The following is a 13,056-nucleotide window of genomic DNA, read 5'->3' as shown; positions in this document are numbered from 1 at the left end:
TTCATATAGGGCATTTAAAATGTTTAATTTTCTCACGAAGCCTATGATTTATTGATTACTCTTTCATTGAAAAAAAGTTAAACATCAGGAGATTAAAAGATATGTACAACATCATATGACTAAAATGATATCAGAGAGCCTCACTCTGATTGTAAGTAACAACGTTTCATGCCAATGGAAGACTTCCAGAGATGAATGCCAAGTGAGATCTGAGATTGATCCACGTCTTGCTCAGATGAGCTGCCTCAGAAACAAGGACAGTGGGGCTCTATCCCTGACCACAGTCCCTCTTCCTCCCCATAGGAAGTATGACTGTCACACCCTTTATTACTCAACCTATCAGAATCTGGCTCATTTGCATCCTCAGACACTGTCTGATGCTAGAAATTCAAGCATCATTCGTTATTAATTTCCTCACTTCTCTAAACGCCCTGGGATCCTTTGTAATATGAGACCATCATATAATTCATTGCACCTAGGAGATGTTGTCTTTCGTAAAAATGATTTGTTCTGCTTACTCTGTGGGGCAAAGAAGTGACACCAAGGTCAAAAGAACAGGTGCTAGGTGTCCATGGACAAGCCACTTAGCGTCTCCTTGAGCTCCAATTTCCTTTGCACTATAGTAGAATTACGGGACAGCATACTGACATCTCTGTGACATCTCAGAGCTAAAGTCCCCACATCTGGAAAACAGAGATAGAGACCTTAACTATAGGAAATCATAATGAAATATCACCCCAGAGTAGGGTAGAAAGAGGGCTGGCAGAGGAAATAGAGGGAGTGTGTAAGGAGAAGCATAAACTAAGGAATTCTTGCCAGCTCCCATGCTAATCTAACAGTTGGCCTCCATACCTGGGACTCCTGGGTAAATGCCCCCTCCAGGTCTGACAGGTCTGAGGCTGTATGCTTCTTCCAGGAATTACTCCCAGCTCTAGGCACTGGGTACAGTCAATAACTCTTCTGTATAATGATACACCTTTGGTTTTTGGGGGCCGGCATGACAAAATAATTTAGATTAATGAAGCACGAACAGATACCCTGACTCCTGTGGTTCCCTAGGCTGAAAGTATAAGGTGAGGATGTATATAGGCTTGGCTCCTTCTGTGGTCCTTCTGTGGCTTATCAGTGCCCTTCTTCTCCCTGGGTCCTCACAGCCTCATATGGTCTACATTTTGTAACTGCCCCCTCTCCCCCTCCTCATCTCATAAGGACACTAGATGTATGATGAAGACACAATAGCTTTAGACAATAATTGCCTTTTTAAAGACTCTTCCAAACCCATTCAGATTCAGGAGAACTGAACAGTGAGGCTTTAATATGAATTTTTGGAAGGCAATTCAGTCCACAGTAGCAGTGTGAGTTAGGAGTGACATGCTGGGCCTTCACTTCCTCATCCATGAAGTGTCGATAAATGTCATAATAAAGTTGTAGTGTAGAGATCAGAAGTACTGTATCCAAGGAAACCAAATGCAGCAGATACAATAGAAATAGCATCTTTCTGTCACTCAGGAGATTGTAAGTGAGGGAGCAGTGCCCAGACTCAGCAGCTCACCATGTCACAATCCAGGTTTTCACCAACCTTCCAGGTCAGGCTCTTCTCCTTCAACAACAGGATTCTGGGATTCAGCCTCAATTCATGACCTTTGGTTCTTCCTTTTACAACATGTGATAGCATCATGGACCATAGTCTGGAGAAGGGCTGTGGGGAAATATTCAGAGCATTGAATGCACTTAAACCACCTCCTCAGATGCTCAACCTCCCTTGGTCCAAATAAGCTATATAACCCACCTTGAAACAAGGGGACAGGAAAGGAAGGCCTTGGTTGTGAGTGCTTCTCCTAGCAACAGTTCTCCATTAGTCTTAGAAAAGCATAGCCAAACTAGGGAATGTAAATAGAAGTCTAATAAAAAAGATTACAAAGGATGGGCAGGTTTTAAAAGAAAGCATAAGGTCATAGGTAGCAGAATGGTACATTGCCCACTACTAGATTTGGAGGAACTTCAGAAGGGAGAGGAACCTGGGATCACTATGTTTGTGGTCAATAGTTGCTAAAAAGAATAGTGAGGCATTTCAACTCCACCATGACAATTGAAGAAATACTCAACTGTCCTCAATGTACTTGCCACGTGCCTTGCTGCCTAGCATATAGAATCAAATCACTTAGATACCCAGTGATCCACCCATGCTGTATCATTGATATAACATGTTTGTGGCATCCTTGGGCTTCTGGGAGATAGTCAGAGCTGTGGACAGAAAGGCGAGGTAGAGTAGTACAACATAGTTTCTATATTCTTCAATAAGAATTAAAATAAGGCTGAATATCTTAAGAGTTCCCCAAAGGCAGCACTGTCCCTACTTTTCCACAACCCTATACTCTCTTTTCTAGAAGGCCAGGAGGAGATCAGGAGCATGGGAGTCAGAAATCTGTGGGGAAACCCTGGCTCTGCGGTCCTGTATGCCTTAAATGAGCTCTGATTCTATCTCTTTCACACACACACACAAACATCCAACTTTTTCTACAGCCTTTCAGAATCTCCGTTCCCTTCCCAAACATGAGAATCACAGACCAGGGAAGACAAGCCATGCAATGGTAAAGACTCCACGAAAGATGACCACACCCAAACCCAAAGGGGTTTATGCTTTGTAACAAAAGAGTGGAGATATTAAGATATATTAAGTATAATATATCAGGCATATGCATAAGGTGAGTAGTTTAAAGGTTTTTATTTGTTTGGTTAGTTTTTGTTTGTTTTTCTTACCAATTACCTTTTTAAGTTAGAAAAGCAGCTAGCAAGATAAATAAGTCTAGCAAAAGACTATGAAGCGCAGAGCTTGCTTCGTTTATTGACCCCTTGCCTTTCCACACATTTGTGCACACACACACACATACACACACACACACACACACACACACACACACACACACACACACACCTATCTCATACATACATTTCAGCCACCTTGACACACCCATCCACTCTGTCTCAAAAGCACAAGTTGGATGGGATCAAGGAATGACAACCAAGGTCGTCTACTGGCCTCCATACGAACACACATGTCTGTGTACCCACACACGTGATCATGCAAACACACATACCCACAGACACACAAAAGAACATGCATATAGACCACAGCCGGAAGCCATCTTTTTAAAACTCAAATTCTCATTTCTTTGTGTAAAGATTCAGGCTAACGAAAATGTATATGGACAACCCTTGCTACTATTGCAGGAGAAAAGATTACAATAATTAAAGTGTCATGGATCAAATTTGACAGGATCGGTGACAAGAGCTTCTGTTAGCTACAAATGAAGAACACGTGTAATTAGGAGTAAAATAAGATCGATAAAGGTTACACAAACCTCAGCTGCAGAAAAGACTCTGTTTTTTTTTTTTTTAAGCAATTTGAAAATGAGCCAGCATGTCAATAAGGCAAACATTTATTTTTAGTAGATCCTGGAATCAGCACACTTGAAAGTCAAAGAGTCCACAGTTTCAGATTAAAAGGACCCATGGATGCACATATCCACGGAGACAGCACGTGTCTTTGGTTGATTTCTGAACTCTGTACACAGCAGTGCCCAAAGGAGTCAAGTAGAAAAGAAAACATGACAGCAGCTATCAAAAGATTACTGCTAGTACTCCTTTGAGATTCGTCCTCTTTCATATTTTTACTCATGTGTGTATGTGTGTGTGTGTGTGTGTGTTGTGTAGTATGTACACATGTGTGTACACTTGCACATACCTGAGTACATTTAGAGTCCAGAGGAAGAGGAATCCTGTTCAGATCGACTGTATTTCCTTGAAACAGGGTCTCTCACGGAACAGGGATCCAGGCTGGCAGCCAGTAAACCTTAGATACCTCCTGTCTCTGCCCACCACCCTACACTATGGTACTGTCTTGTTCTACTGTGGGAGTTCTAAGGATGGGAACGAAGGGCCTCATGGTTGTATAGTAAGCTTGTTTACACTCAGAGCCATCTTCTATCCCTGTTTTCACCTGATATGCAAACCTCAACTCTGCTCTTCTCCACTTCTTTCCTCCTGATATTTTCCTACCTGGCTTTCCTCCCTAGCTCCCCAACAGGGAATCTTTAGAGGCCATTTGGGTGCCCATTGTGTCTAGACTTTAGAAAATCAGACAAAAACATGTGCCACCTCAATGGCTGGGTACAACCACAGTACCATTTTGTCTGCTACTTTGGGCTCTTTGACACTCAACTGTGATGATTCAAGAATCTGATGTTGGCCCTTCACGCCAGGCTCTTTGAAAGACAGGACAGCAAGTTCCTCACTCCATTGGGTTAATGTTATAATGCGAGAAGGAAGAGCTTACATAAATAATTGAATAGAATCATGTTTACATGTTTTCTTAATGAGAGTGGTAGCCAGTTGAAATGATAAACTGCATAAATTGGGGACACTTGATAGAAAAGGCATTTGGCACAGACCTTGACATCCTTATGTGAGCAGGGTGGATACCTCTGCTCAACAGAGCCTGGTCCTCATCTGTCACCCAGAATTGGGTGACTGATTCCACACAGTGTACTCAGCTCTCTTCTCCCCATGCCCTCACATTGTTCTATGAATGTCGGTTTCCAACTGTCCTTTAATATAAAGTCACAGCCACACTGAATTAAGGTCCATCTTAAACTTAAGTTGATAGTTTGCAAAGACCCAGTTTAGAAATAAAACCACATTCACAGACACCAGTGGTTAAGTTTTGAGAATCTTCCAGAAGGACAGTACTTATCCCATACTGATGGACAGTACTTACTATGAAGGGAAGGGAACACCATGCTCAGAGTCCAGGAGAAAAGGCAGGGTTTGTGAACGCACGGGACACTGGAGCATCACCTCATTCATTCAGGAGTGTGCGTGCCTTATACACAGACTTAAGAGCACAACGAAGAACACCAACTCAAACGCAGGGACTTAACTTCAAGACTACACATGCTTTAAGACTCAGCACACAGGACACGTTCCTCTAGCATTCTGAAAAGTAGGAGAGAAAATCTTTAGCATCGCTCTGTGTGCCACAGGGTGTCAAAGAGCATAAAGGCTCTTGCTTACCAGTGCAGAGTGAGTCACTTCTAAGATCTCTATGTGGACATACGTGAACTCCAAGACTATAGCATAAATGGATTGCTCTAGTTAGTTTTTCCTAGTGCTGTGACAAGTGCCATGACTAAAAGCAACTTGGGGAGAAAAGAGCTCATTCCACCTTACACTTCCAAGTCACAGTCCAGCAATGAGGGACTTCAGGAAGGAACTGGAACTGAATTTGCATAAGAAATCTCATTCTCTGGGTCCTCCACTAGTATTCTTACATAGCCCAAGATCCCTTGCCAGGGGATGGCTCTGGGCCCTCCTGTATTAATTAACCATTAAGATAATCACTTACAGGCATGTCCACAGGAGATAATCTGATGGAGGCAAGTTTTCAATTGAATTTCTCCCCTCCTAGGTTGTATTAAGTTGACAATATAAACAAGCTTAGACATGGATCATGCTAAGCACTGGGGAAAACAGAATATATTTTCGTAGTTTCTGTTATAGAATTCGGCAGTATAGCCTATAGAATTATAGTGATTCATGGTCAATAATGGTGGAAGTGCTTGAGGGAGGAACAAAAGGAAATGCAGAAAATTCCAGTCACAAAGCCCTACTGAGAATCAGCATGAGTAAAGCAAAGGACTTGACCTCTGTAGCTAAAGGGCTAGAATTCGAGCCCTGCTCTTTCCACCCACTTCCTGGATGACCCTGGGTGAGTCACTTTACCTGCCTGTAAGCCATGAGTCCCATATCTCATCAGCAACGATGCTAGAATAAAGTTCATGCTGGGAGACATGGGAACTGGTGCAATGACATGACAAAAGCAGACACCGGAGCTCAAAATCAAATGTCTCTTCTATCCCCTACACTTTCCTTGAGTGGCTAACTGTCATACCTTTGAACCTTCTCTTTAGCTACTATTACAATAATTCAATTTATAACAATAATTCAAACCCAAATGTCTCTGACTCTCTAAGTGATGTGATGGCAACCATCTCATTGCCATTTATTCCCTAGCATGAACAAGGTGACAGCACAGCTCTGACAAATTTCCTAATGTCTATGGAGTGCCAGGGTAGCCTCACACTGCAGTTTGGATGCTACTATTGACTTCAAGCCTCTTGCTTTCTCTCTCTTTCTCTCTCTCTCTCTCTCTCTCTCTCTCTCTCTCTCTCTCTCTCTCCCTCCCACCCATTATTTTTCCAGTCACATGGGCTTCTTTCTAGTTTCCTGGCCTTTATTCATATTTTCTCCAACCTGGATTCACATATTTAATGTTAAAGGCAAGAATCTACAGATGACAAAGAACATATGTCTTCCTAAGGCTGGGTTACTGTGCTCAAAATATTTTTCATTTTCATATATTTTCCTGAGAATCTCACAATTTCATTTTTACAGCTGAATAAAATTCCATTGTGAGTATATACTTTCATTATCCATTTCTCTGTTGATGGACAGCTAGGCTGATTCTGCTCCCTAGCTATTGTGGATAAAGCCCTGATAAATATGAATATGCAGATGAGTCCTCTAGGTGCCTCTGCTTGGGAACAGTATAGATAGGTCATATGGTAGTTCTATTTTTAGTGTTTTGAAAAACCTCCCTGCTAATTTCCATAGTGGGTCCACTAGCTGATACCCCCACCAACAGCGGATACATGTTTTTCTCTCCCTACATCTTTGCCAGCATTTGTTGTCATTTGTTTGCTTGTTGCTCTTCTGACTGGGATGAGTGGAACCTCAAAATAGTTCTAATTTGCATTTCTTGTTTCTGGGATGGTTTGAGATGTCTCACTTAGATTGTGCTTTGTGAAGATCACCACCCACCCCTACACAAAGCGTCAGCTACCGAGAGCGTATTCACTTCTTGCTAACATCCCGTATAAGACAGCAGTCTGTTCTTATTTGTGAGAGGTACATTCCAAGACTCCTGCATCATGGCAAGAGATTATATTAGTTAGTTTCTGTTGTTGTAATAAAACACCATGACCAAAAGTGACTTAAAGAACATAGACTTTATTTTGGTTTGCAGCTCCAGAAGAATTACATGTCACCATGTTGAGGAAGGCATAGCATGGTGGCAGGAAGCTGGCTGATTACATTTTTTCACATATGCATGAAGCTTAGAGAAAGAATAGGAAGTAGGGCAAGACTAAAAACCTCCAAGTCCATCCCCAGTGACATAATTCCTCTAGCAAATCTCTGCCTCCTACCAATTATATTGACTTCCCAAACACTGACTAGAGACTCAGTGTTCCAATGCATGAGTCTATTGGAGACAATTTACATTCAACCCAGCACAGAGATCACTAACTGACATTAAAGACAAACAATTATAAAATAAAATTGCAATTAAAATAATCTAACCCAAAATCTCTCTCTCCCTCTTCTTCTCCCTCATTCTTTCTCTCTCATTCTCTTTTTCTCTCCCTCCTTCCTCCCTTGTGTGTCTTTCTCTAGATATCTTACTATATTGCTCTGTAATTTCCAACTATTCTTGACCATAACTAACTAAAAATATACAAAGAGAAAATGCAAATAAGTAAAGCTTATTGTGTTCTTAAAAAACTCTTATGTGCTCTGAACATTGTGCAATATACCTATACTTATAGCACTCTGAAGGATATGTCGGAAGGATCCTGAGTTTTAGGCTACCCTGAGCTGCAAGACCTTGTCTCAAAACAACGTCTGCTCCCTATGTGCTGTTATAACTGTGATCCTCACTTGGTATGAAGAGTCAAATGTGCAGAGTGGCTTGCTGGGTTGATGGAATTGCACAGCTGGGGACTGTCCAAGGACCCATATCTAGTCCAGGGGCTGACCTGTTTCCTGTGATTTCTGTGGCCATATTCACCTCTTCCTCTGAGGTTTGCACCAGGAATGTGCTAAGAGGTAACACTGCCACGTCATAGTGGTGCCTTGGGGCTCAGAAGTTCATACTTCCTTATGCTTGGAAAAGTTTTCTGGGGGGGGGGGCGAAGTAGCCACAGATATACTGTAATATACAAGAGGATGGAGACTATTTGACAGCTCAGGGCCAGATGATGGCCTATAGCCCCACCTTCAGGTTACCTTTGTGTTCCAGACACTTCTCATCAGAAAGCACAGATTACATATTCAACCCACACAATCAAAAAAGAACCACAGAGCTGCTGTTTTAAATGCCCCATGCTTCATTTTGCAGCCATCCAAATCGAAATGGTGAGAAACAACTCGGATCTTTATAAAAGGCAGCCACTGTTCCTGGCTTTAGCTGAAGCCAAGAAGGAATGCCACAAAATTGGCCTGAGTCACCAGACTGCACTGCTGGCAAAGAAAGGGTGAAAGCCTTAATCTGGCTTTATCACTTGAAAGTCTGAACTCTTTTCTTCATGCCTGGTGCCATTGCTGTATGATCTTAGGTCTCTCTGCTCTTTCCTGTATCTCTATCCTTTATCACAACATTGTCTCTCCTCTGAATGTTCAAAAGCCTGAAGAACTAGTTTTAGGCATCCATGTCTCCTCAAAGAAGCCATGTTGAGCTTGCCAAAATAATAGTGTGTGGTGTTACTATCCCACACAGTGACTAAATCAAGGTAAGTTACGATCTTCTGAGTCAATCCAGCACTGCATGGTTCCCTGTAACTCCTGTCACCATCCTGCTCACTCCTTCCTATGACGAGCCTTGCTCACTGCCTCCTCCTTGCCTACTCTCACCCGAAGATACACTCATCTTTAGTCTCATCTCCATCCAAAGGTCACTTTCTCCAAGATGCTCTCTGCCCACAAAGCTAAAGGTTTTTCTCCACTCTTACTTCCCACCTTCCTGTGTTTTTGTCATCCTATATATTCCTGTATGAAATCCATATCTATATCATATCCATATTATTCCTGAACATAATTAAATATATGAACTGCATTTTGTTTTAGATATATTCTGCAAGTTTGATGAAAGGGAGGACTTTGTGTTCTATTCATATATTTTTTACTACAGGGAAGAGTGAAAGCCCAGAATAAAGACTGTGGTTTCAACATTCCCTAAACATTTTCCATGTGTGTTTTATCTCAAGTTAGAAATTGAATAAATCTGCTGATTCTGGTCTTGGCAGATGGGTATAGAAGGAAGCCACCAAACTTATCCTTTTCAGTTCTGAGCAATCTGCTGGTCTATACCATATGAGTCTTAGTTTCACCTCTCCTTTTGGATTGTCCATCATAGCTCTAATGAGGAAGGAACCCCACTTTGACACTGCCATGCTTCATGAGAGGATGCTGACCTTAGCTCCCTATGAGGAGATCTAACCTTCAGTTCATCTTTTATCCCAAGCACAGAGAATTAGAGATGAAGAATGAAAGGCTGGGTGATGTCACCACAGAGCACGTGAGACTTGGAGTTTTTGATGCACCCAGCGATGCACAGAGGCTTTGGAGGAAGAAGATACCCACAGGCTCCTTGCATGTCTCCAAAGCCAGCTTCCCCGGTGCCTACCCACGGAGGCTAAGCTCTCAGCTACTCTCAAGAAGAGTGTCCTGCAACTCTTCTATGACCTGCAGAAGTCTTTAGGAAGTGCTTCCTCTCCCATCTATATATAATAAAATAAAATAAAATAAAATAAGCCATTCCTAACAGCACAGTAGTGATGTGCCATTCAGCCCAGTCTCCACCAGCCACAGGCTATTTCTTAGCACTTGAATGTAGTTAGTTTTAATCTATCTGTGCTATTAGGTATAAAATAAACATATATTTTGAATACCTAATAAGAAATAAATATGTAAATATTCCATTGTTAAACTGATTCCAAACAGGAAGATCATATATATTGAATGTTTAAGGAACATGAAACAGATTATTAAATTACCTCTACCTTTGTATTAATTTCTAGGTTCCGCTACTGGGATGTTTAAAGTTGCATAAATAGCTGGAATTTGTAGCTCATACTGCTCTTCCACCTGTTGGCACTGTGACAGGACTATCATTCTCCTTCACTGACCTCGAGAAGAGTACAGTGCTACATCACGAATGAATGTTCCACCTTCCCTCCCTGACCCTGTCTGTCCCCCATAGAATCCATGCATGCTCTGTAAAAGGTGCCACTCCAGGCATAGCACTTGAAGACTGTCAGCTGTACCATGGAAACACTTCCCTTTGTGGAAATCTCACATGATCTCCATAGTCATGTTACATACTGAGTTCTTTAAGAAACCACCAAGCAGTTCCTCCAACTTAATCATCAAATACTCTGGTTTTCTATGTAAATAATAAGTTGCTTGTAAATCACAGATTCTAAAATCTCAAAAGCCTTTTTATGGATATTAATATTCTTATTATTCTTATTATGCTCATTTGTTATTTAATTGATGCTATCATGAAATATCAGGAGGAGTAGACATAAAGTCTATCAAGGAGAACGGGAATAAAATTCAAATACATTAATGATCTGGGAAATCCTAATATTTCATGCAGCCTTGCCTGAAAAGAAAACATTAGCTGTTAATTAGCAGCTCTAAGCCCCCACAAAGGAGAACTGTCTTTCCACACTGGAAACACAGTTGTTCTCTACACTAATGTCTGTGTGGCCTTTTCTACAAAGGAGCTCATTGAGGACAGTAATTTATTCATCCCACATGTCCCTTGGGTCAGGCTGATGTAGCCCTTGGTGTCTGCTTCTAGCCAGTGTTTGAGTGGGGCTGTCATGCAGGAGTATGGTGTGGCAAGCCTTCCCTTGTCTCCCTTCTTAGAGATCCAGTGAGCTAAAATACCTAGTAGAGTTGGTGCCTGTGCAAGTTCATTTGAGGAGGACAGATATTCTTGTGTTTGGGTTCCTGGGATTTTTCAGGGAATCACATAAGATTCTAGGGAACACAAAGAAGAACCAGGAAGACAGAACAAGAAAATGCCAACTTAAACCCTCAAGACTCTGCTTTACAGCAATAGTTCTTTATCTTCTCTTCAACAATTGCAAGCTAGGGTAGAGTTCGTCCTCAGCATACCCACAGGCATGGCTTCCATCCCCACCACAGTATATATATATATATATATATATATATATATATATATATATATATATATATATATATCAAGTCTCTGATTCTTCATATGTATGACAGGAACAATAAACTTTGGAATATGTGCTATTTTAAAGTGAAGAAAGTAAACCAAAGGGAAGCCATCTTTCATTGGGCCCTCTGGAGCAGAGGGACAAAGAGTTGAGGATAAGAAGCTAATCTGAGGTGCCCAGAGCTGATCCTGTGCCACAGCCTTCTATACCCAAATACTGCCAGGAGAGAGCAGATCTCCCAGGAGTGCTGACAAGCCTGTAAGCACAGGTAAGACCACCACTTCAACTCCAAGGTATCTGCCCGGAACCCTCAGAACACAGAAACTGATGAGCAGCCTGAAAAGGAATCCTTTTGGAGGAACCTCCAGACTGATTTCCAGAGTGGTTGTACAACCTTGCAATCCCACCAGCAATGGAGGAATGTTCCTCTTTCTCCACATCCTCGCCAGCATCTGCTGTCAACTGAAGTTTTGATCTTAGCCATTCTGACTGGTATGAGGTGGAATCTCAAGGTTGTTTTGATTTGCATTTCCCTGATGATTAAGGATGTTGAGCATTTTTTGAGGTGCTTCTCAGCCATTCAGTATTCCTCAGTTGAGAATTCTTTGTTTAGCCCTGAACCACATTTTTAATGGGGTCATTTGAATTTCTGGAGTCCAGCTTCTTGAGCTCTTTGTATACATTGGATATTAGTCCCCTATCAGATTTAGGATTAGTAAAAATCCTTTCCCAATCTGGTGGTGGCCTTTTTGTCTTATTGACAGTGTCTTTTGCCTTACAGAAGCTTTGCAATTTTATGAGTTCCCATTTGTCAATTCTTAATCTTACAGCACAAGCCATTGCTGTTCTGTTCAGGAATTTTCCCCTGTGCCCATATCTTCAAGGCTTTTCCCCACTTTCTCCTCTATTAATTTCAATGTCTCTGGTTTTATGTGGAGGTCTTTGATCCACTTAGACTTGAGCTTTGTACAAGGAGATAAGAATGGATCCATTCTTATTCTTCTACATGATAACCGCCAGTTGTGCCAGCACCATTTGTTGAAAATGCTGTCATTTTTCCACTGAGGGTTTTAGCTCCCTTGTCAAAGATCAAGTAACCATAGGTGTGTGGATTCATTTCTGGGTTTTCAGTTCTATTCCATTGATCTACCTGTCTGTCACTGTACCAGTTCCATGCAGTTTTTATCACAATTGCTCTGTAGTACAGCTTAATATCAGGCATGGTGATTCCACCAGAGGATCTTTTATTGTTGAGAATAGCTTTTGCTATCATAGGTTTTTTTTTTATTATTCCAGATGAATTTGCAAATTGCCCTTTCTAATTCATTGAAGAATTGAGTTGGAATTTTGACGGAGATTGCATTGAATCTGTAGATTGTTTTCGGCAGGATAGCCATTTTTACTGTATTAATCCTGCCAATCCATGAGCATGGGAGGAAGATCCAGCAATACCCCTCCTGGGCATATACCCAGAAGAAGTTCCAACTGGTAATAAGAACACATGGTCCACTGTGTTCATAGCAACCTTATTTATAATAGCCAGAAGCTGGAAAGAACCCAGACATCCCTCAACAGAAGAATGGATACAGAAAATGTGGTACATTTACACAATGGATTACTACTCAGCTATTAAAAACAATGAATTTATGAAATTCTTGGGTGACATATCTGGAGGATATCATACTTAATAAGATAACCCAATCACAAAAGAAGTCATTAGATATGCACTCACTGATAAGTGGATATTAGCCCAGAAACATAGAACAGCCAAGATACAATTTGCAAAACACAAGAAAATCAAGAAGAGGGAAGACCAATGGCTTGATACTTTGTTCCTCCTTAGAATAGGAGCAAAATACCCATGAAAGGAGTTACAGAGACAAAGTTTGGAGCTAAGATGAAAGAATGGATGATCCAGAGACTACCCCACCTGGGGATCCATCTCATAATCAGCCACCAAACCTAG

The 13,056-nt window shown here is 41.4% G+C and overlaps 1 long non-coding RNA gene across 1 annotated transcript in view; it reads left to right on the top strand.

The window, feature by feature from the left end:
• Positions 1 to 10,232, top strand: part of Gm40293 — a 93,894-nt gene extending 83,662 nt beyond the window's left edge. Inside the window, exon 4 of the long non-coding RNA XR_868387.1 lies at positions 9,915 to 10,232. This is a non-coding gene — a long non-coding RNA (predicted gene, 40293). The remainder of the gene's footprint in view (positions 1 to 9,914) is intronic.
• The last annotated feature ends 2,824 nt before the right edge of the window (positions 10,233 to 13,056 follow it).

Source organism: Mus musculus, chromosome 5 (genome assembly GCF_000001635.26).
Source record: "Mus musculus strain C57BL/6J chromosome 5, GRCm38.p6 C57BL/6J".
Taxonomy (NCBI): Eukaryota; Metazoa; Chordata; class Mammalia; order Rodentia; family Muridae; genus Mus; species Mus musculus.
This window is presented reverse-complemented; position numbering and strand designations above follow the sequence as displayed.